Source organism: Narcine bancroftii, chromosome 1 (assembly GCF_036971445.1).
Source record: "Narcine bancroftii isolate sNarBan1 chromosome 1, sNarBan1.hap1, whole genome shotgun sequence".
NCBI classification, from domain to species: Eukaryota; Metazoa; Chordata; class Chondrichthyes; order Torpediniformes; family Narcinidae; genus Narcine; species Narcine bancroftii.
This window is the reverse complement of record NC_091469.1, coordinates 192331463-192339156: the sequence shown is the minus strand read 5'-3', so window position 1 is coordinate 192339156 and position 7694 is coordinate 192331463. Positions and strand designations below refer to the sequence as shown.

The window sequence follows — 7694 nt, the reverse complement described above, 5'->3', positions numbered from 1 at the left end:
CATGTCCTCTTTCCAAAAACGTGGCTTCCCCACCACCACCATCAGCTCACCCCTCACCCGCATCTCCCCCATTTCCTGCTCATCTACCCTGAACCCGTCTGCCCCCCAAGCACAACAAACACAGAATTCCCCTTGTCGTCACCTACCACCCCACCGGCCTCCACATCCAACACATTATCCTCTGTAATTTCCCCCACCTATAGTATGATCCCACCACTAGACTCAACTTCCCCTCTCCTCCCTCTCCATCTTCGATAGGGACCGCTCCCTCCATGATTCTCTCATTCGCTCATCCCTTCCCATTAATTGCCCTCTTGGCACCTTCTCCTGTGCCACAGGAAGTGCCTCACCTGCGCCCAAACATCCTCCATCACCACCATTCAGGGCCCCAAGCACTTTTCATATGAAGCTACACATCACTTGTGTATCTGTGGGGAGTCATTTACTGCATCCCTTGTTCCCATTGTGGCCTTCTCTACATTGGAGAGTAGACACAGACTGGGAAACCAGTTTGCTGAATACCTTCACTCTGACCGCATCAGTGAGAGGGATTTCACAGTGACCAACCATTTTAATTCTGTGTCCACTCCCATGCCAACATGGCCTCATGTACTGTCCTGCCAAGGTCACCTGTAAACTGGGGGAGTGACACTTAATTTTGCACCTGGCACTCTCCATCCAGATGGCATTAACGTTGACTTCTCTGGTTTCTGCTAGCCTACTTTCTATTTTCTCTCCTTCCCATTCCTTTTGTCTTCTTGCCTCCAGCTCTCCACCCCTTCCCTCTCCATTCACAGAGCCAACTCCCCTTCCCCTGTTTGGTGTTGTGCACTCCCTCCCTCATCCCCCATTACCTCCTGCCTGTGGAACTGTGCTCCTCCCCCACCTGCCTAAGTTTTGTCAGATTTTGATGAAGGGCTCAAGCCCAAAACATTGGTTTTGTATTTTTATCTTTGCTACATGAAGTCCACTGTTTCTGTTTCTCCAGCATTGTAATTTTATTTCTCTAACAGTGTCTGCAGACTTTCGTGTTTTACTTCTCACTCCCTGCGAAGTGACTGAACCAGAAGCAGTCCCAGGGTGAATGGATAATGATCCTGTACATCACGCAGACACTGTGTGGTCTCACCATCAGCTGTCACTTAATGGTTCACAGAATGATGCAACAAGAAGACTGATTGATCCATCCTTTGAAGTAAGCCTTCACATCAGTCCTGATCACTTTCCTTTTTTTTTTTACTTTTATTGTATATTTATTTTCTACAATACCATCCCCTGTAGCTTTGGAATGTGTTAATTAAACATAGTTCAGGATCACAAGTTCTTAAATAGGCACCAGATCATCTGCACACCCTGGACCAAGATTTCACTGGGATACCTCTGGGCAGTGAAGCCTCATCGGATAGCTGGAAGCCTTTGCTAAACTTCTGGAAACAAGGTCCCATCGGAAACATGTGGACAACAAAGTTTGGAGCCTATGCCTAGACTACTAGGACCTGTCAATAGTCTAGGCAATAGTCCTTGCAGAAAACATCTGGGTAGAGTGGTTCCACCAGCACATATCTTCACAACAAGCTCCCAAGTCACACCACCAAACAAGCAGATCTCAACAGCACCAACCCTGACAGCATAACCCTTTAGTGACATTCTGACATGGGAATCCACCAACAGAAAAGTTGAACTTACACACATCATGCAGCAATGCCATGAGGAAGAACAGCTGGATATTATGTCTCATCGCATCTCATCTGAATGGCACAGGCACACCAACACACACCTACTCTGGGAAGTGTCCCTGGGATAACTAGCACAGAGCTTAAACCTGCTCACATCTAGACAGCAAGGTTGAGTGCTGGGATTGTGGTGGGGTTCGGGCTGGAGGTGAAGAGATGGGAGGTGCGGCTGGTGAATGACACTATTTGGCCCAGAAAACATTCTGGAATTTCTAGTTGAACAATTACATATTGTGATCAGTCGGGAGTTAATCTGGTGACTGGCTGAATTCAGAATGAAAGAAAAGGAAAGGTAAGGCTAACAAATGTGATGTATGAATTTCCAAAAGTAATCCGACTTGGAAAGCACAGAACACAGTGTCCTGGGGCTGAGGGTAAGTACAGGGCTTCAGTCTGATTGCTGCTGCATTGAGAACTCAGAAGCAGATATCTTTGTGAGTAAGTCTGGTTTGACAGGAGGGAGCATTTTCTGGGCCATTTTTTTTGTTCTAATGGAGTTTTAATGTCAGGGAACATCCCTTACCAGTTCACTCAGTAGTTACAGAGCTATTTAGGTGACAGATGGGCAGCTCCCTGTAACAACTGTATCCTTTATTTTAAAGTTGTAGAAGGGATTAACTCTTTCCTGACCTGTATGGTACATGTACACCTTAAATGGGAGCCTCCAAGCCCTGCATCATCCCCAGGGACAGTGGAAGGAATTTAAATTTGAGATCTTTTAAAATAAAGTATTGATTTAGAGATGTAGCACATTAACAGGCCTTTCCGGCCCACAGGCCTGCACTGCCCAATTACACCAATGTGACTAATTAACCTACACGACCTGTACATGTTTAGAGGATGGAAGGAATCCGGATCACCAGAAGGAAACCCACATGGACATAGGGAGTATGTACAAACTCCTTGCTGACAGGCAGCTGCAGGTATCCATTGATATACTTAATAATTACTAGGGAGATTGGTACCTGCACACCTCCTCCACTCATGGACCTGCCCACAGGACCCTGAACACACATTATATAACATCTCAAACCAGCAAAGCACTTCTGGATTGATTCAATACCCTTGAAGCCTTGTTATGCTTGTGATGTTGGGAAAGTAGCAGCCAACCAAGTGCACAGCAAACTCCCACAAATAGCAAAGTGATGATAATCGTAAGACAATCTTTTCTCGAGAGGTGGAGGTTGAGCAGTGGGCATTGGCCAGAACACTGGGGATGATGACCCTACTTTGGAATAATTCTATGATATCTTGGGACAGTGAAAGAACCATGGCTCAATTTTACTTCTGGCAGCCCCGTTTAGCCTGTAATCCCCTTCCATCTCTGTTTGTTTAGTTCTCTCCAGCCCTACCCTACTCTTACATCAGTGCACTCACTCAACTTTGCTAGTTATACCAATTCTCCTAACCCCAGCACGGATGCTCGAATCTTCAGCTCTCCAAGGCATCAACCCTCTTTTAAGATCATCTACTTATCCAAATGTCCTCGTATCCCCAGACATGACTTGGTGTCAAATGTCCTTTGTTAATGATCTTCAGATCTGCCTTGGAACACTTGATTCTGTTCAAAAGGTTTTGTGAAAACTACGTGCTGCTGCTGTTATTGTTGGGTCACCTCTTGGACATGACACAAAAGACATTTTTAAGACACACCAGGTAAGGTTGGGAAGCCTCCTTTGTAAAAGATGTTAAGAAAACCAATCTAATTTTCCCCAACAATCTGACAGCTTTGTGGTAATTTTGCTCTTTTCTCAATTTTCAGTTTGAACGAGAATTTACAATTTGCTAATAAGCAATAAAAATGGACATTTTTTTCAGATTTGGATCCAATTTGTCACTCTCCTTTGTTCTCCACAGACTTTGACGACGTGTGAGGTTTTGTCAATAGTCTTGCTGAGCTCCATAAACATTACCTCAAATACCCTGCCCTCACTAATCTTCCTCCTTATTCCCTCAAATAATTATTGCCATTGAACTTTAACAAATCCAACGTTGACTGCATGTTGATTAAATAATACCTGTCTTAAGGAAGGTTTGTACTCTCCCTCAGAATGGATTCTGATCATAATCCCACCATCAGAGTTAAAACGATTGCACTGCAGTTATTTAATTTATCTTTACTTCCTTTTAAACAAATGCAGAGTGGCGCCAAACTTCCATTCCCATCCTCTGACGGCAGACTGGAAAACGGCAGTGAGAGCTTTCTCCGCTCTTTTATCAGCTTTTAACATTTTTGAGCCACATCTGAGCAAGGGCAAACATAGACGATGGCATTCACTGTGATCTTTGGTGTATCAGTGCAGTTTTTAACCACCCAAGAAAAAGACCAGCGCACCAAACCTGGCACCAAACTCAAGCTCAAATGAGCACAAGCGATGCCACTGGCCTGTATGTTCAGAGCCATGGACAAAGTACAGGAGGCACTTCAAAATTCTGGAAGCAAACCAACGATGGTGAAGGCCAGACTCACCTTCGTCAGTGTCCTTTCCCCAACCAACATCAAGGGTCCGATTATGCTCAACCACTTCGCTAGGCATATGCCTGATACCAGACTCCGGTAGCAGCCATTCTCCTTGGAGCTGCATTACACTAAGCAGTCTCTAGGACAATAGAGAGGATTCATCATGGAGAAATAGCCAGTGACACATGGAGCTGCCGGGATAAAATCCACTCCAATTTACAAGATGCACGTGGGAAGGCACAAACCACCTTGGCACTCGCTAACAGAGGTGTGAGGAGGCCGAGTGCAGAAGGAGTGTCCCCTGCCCACTCCCCATCAAGCACTCCCCACCTGTGACAGGATCTGTGACTCAGAACCCCCATAATGGCAGTGGATTTTAAGCCCCTACCCTGTCGATAAAGAAGTGTACATGCATGCAAGCATGTTTCAACACTTTAACGCAACATTGACTACAGAGAGATGGTGCAGGGGTCCGGGAAAGAGGAGATGGACAATCACCACTGGCCACTCCAGACCTTGCATAAACAGTGACTAGACAAAGCAAGGCAGCAGCAGCCCTGTGTCCTCCCATAATGAACCTGTCTCTGTCGACCCTTCCAACAAATGCCCTGCACCTGTACAGTAATATGATCAGCACCAAACAATTCTGTACAAATGCAACAGATGTTTTAACCACACACAAGTTCATGAATGGAAGCAATATGGTGGCATATTTTGTAAAACCCAACGAAAATGTTGGAATACGTTTTTATTAATAAAATCCAGCTGTGAAAGAGTTAACCTGAGACATTGAAGACTGGTGTAAACACTTTCTAAAATTACTAGGACTTTTGAGTTCAGTGGCAGAAGTCATTTAAGTACAGGGGTCGCCAGATCAGAGGACCTGCCCTCTGGTGGTGAGACGGAGACATGCACCACTTGGAACAGATGAGATGGCAACAGTATTTTCACCCTGAGGACAGAACGAACAGCTTCACACACTATTGCTTAGATTTAAAAAAAATATTTAAATGCCTTTTCCTATCAGTGCAACTACAAACATTAGGAGTTGCTCCATTTGGGAGAGGAACTTTACTAGGCATGAGTTCACACCGTTGAGAAGTTGAGATGTGGATTTGTAACCAGACCAGGCAGAACCAGAATCACAAAGCAATTTGTAAGACGCAGCCAGAGAAAGAATTTCCGAGTGAAAGCAAACTCACCCTTGGTTCTCTCCACACGCCAATTTTAAAACTGTTTCTCAAGTGACTGGTGACAATGCAAAAATCTGCAGTTAACTGATGCATTGGTTTAATTTAGATTCTGAGAACTTGGATTCTGGGCACATCTCCAGTGTATACATTGCAAGCCTCTTGGTTTCCCAATTAAAAGGTCAGTACAAAAGTACAGCACTGGTGCAGCGATAATTTATTCCATTGATCTCGCCTGCACAACAACTGAGCAAAGATAAAGCCAATGAACAGAGATATCACGGTTAAAGGTCCAGGGAGCTGCTCCACACAACTAAGGGGTTTCAAATTGCAGCACCCGGGTAGCCCTCCTGGGACCTGGGTGCAATTTCTGGCTCGTGGGTGCAGGATGCACCTTTCAAAATCACAGCCAGACCTACCTGATAATTTGCCAACCTGATGGTTGAAGGAGAATTCCATCCCTGCAACGGTGCAGTGAGTGACGCGCCACGCACTTATGGGACTCTAGGCCATCAGTCTCACCCCCCACCAGCCGTTAGTAGCTCCCTCCCGGTCAATTGTCACCCTCCACTCAGTTGCCACCCCCATCAGATGCCATGCCCATCTGTGTCGTCCCCCCCCCCCCGTCAATTGCCCCCATCCAGCAACATGTTGCTGCCATGAATGGGGGGAGGTTGGATGTTGCCGTTACGTGCCGCTCCAGTTTGCAGCAACAGCTCAATGCGGGAGCTCCGGCCGTCGCCCTTACTCATAATCCCCCACGTGGCTAGAACCACTCTGCAAGTGCCACCCCCGTCAGTTGACACCCGGTCAGTCATATCCCCTCTGCCAGCGCCAGAGCGGTTCCGCTGGTGTGGTGGATTATGGGTAAGGAAGATACCCATTGCTCCCGCACTCCTGCACTGAGCTATCGCCGCGAACCGGAGCGCTGTTCGCAGCAGCGGCATGTCGCGGCTGCCTGCTCTCCCCTGATCGCTGCAACGCCTTCTATCCCCCCGATCGCGGCCCCCCACTCTTCCCCCGATCGTGGCAATGGCCTCTCTCACACCCCTAATCGCGGCAGTGACTTCTCTCCCCCCCACCGCCCCCCGATCGTGGCAGCGAACTCTCTCCCTCTGATCGCGGAAGTAACCTCTCTCCACCCAATCGTGGACCCCCCCCCCTCCCCCGCACCAGTGGCACCTCAGCCAGGGGTTTCCCTATGACGCAGGCATTTAAGCCCTGATGTCACCAGAGTAACCGGGTCCGACATTTCTCTTTTCAAATCGCCGGAGGAGGACGCCCGGGTAAGTTTTACTGGGTTCCCTGACCATCTCTTAGGCAGGTCAGGGACCCGTTGGGTTCTGACCGGGTTGATCCACTTGGACCCTTTCAAATCGCCATGTAACCGTGCAAAGTCCCATGTACAGTACCAGGACTTCAATTTTTACCACTGGTGTGATTCTTTCTTTGGCTTGGCTTCGCGGACAAAGATTTATGGAGGGGGTAAAAGTCCACGTCAGCTGCAGGCTCGTTTGTGGCTGACAAGTCCGATGCGGGACAGGCAGACACGGTTGCAGCGGCTGCAGGGGAAAATTGGTTGGTTGGGGTTGGGTGTTGGGTTTTTCCTCCTTTGCCTTTTGTCAGTGAGGTGGGCTCTGCGGTCTTCTTCAAAGGAGGTTGCTGCCCGCCAAACTGTGAGGCACCAAGATGCACGGTTTGAGGCGAGATCAGCCCACTGGCGGTGGTCAATGTGGCAGGCACCAAGAGATTTCTTTAGGCAGTCCTTGTACCTTTTCTTTGGTGCATCTCTGTCACGGTGGCCAGTGGAGAGCTCGCCATATAACACGATCTTGGGAAGGCGATGGTCCTCCATTCTGGAGACGTGACCCATCCAGCGCAGCTGGATCTTCAGCAGCGTGGACTCGATGCTGTCGACCTCTGCCATCTCGAGTACTTCGACGTTAGGGATGAAAGCGCTCCAATGGATGTTGAGGATGGAGCGGAGACAACGCTGGTGGAAGCGTTCTAGGAGCCGTAGGTGATGCCGGTAGAGGACCCATGATTCGGAGCCGAACAGGAGTGTGGGTATGACAACGGCTCTGTATACGCTTATCTTTGTGAGGTTTTTCAGTTGGTTGTTTTTCCAGACTCTTTTGTGTAGTCTTCCAAAGGCGCTATTTGCCTTGGCGAGTCTGTTGTCTATCTCATTGTCGATCCTTGCATCTGATGAAATGGTGCAGCCGAGATAGGTAAACTGGTTGACCGTTTTGAGTTTTGTGTGCCCGATGGAGATGTGGGGGGGCTGGTAGTCATGGTGGGGAGCTGGCT

General features: G+C 47.9%; 1 long non-coding RNA gene across 2 annotated transcripts in view; it reads left to right on the top strand.

The window, feature by feature from the left end:
* The first annotated feature begins 6604 nt into the window (after positions 1-6604).
* LOC138736460 (uncharacterized) overlaps positions 6605-7694 on the top strand; it is a 37345-nt gene continuing 36255 nt past the window's right edge. For both annotated transcript variants that reach the window (XR_011340287.1, XR_011340288.1), the window contains exon 1: positions 6605-6670. This is a non-coding gene — a long non-coding RNA (uncharacterized lncRNA). The remainder of the gene's footprint in view (positions 6671-7694) is intronic.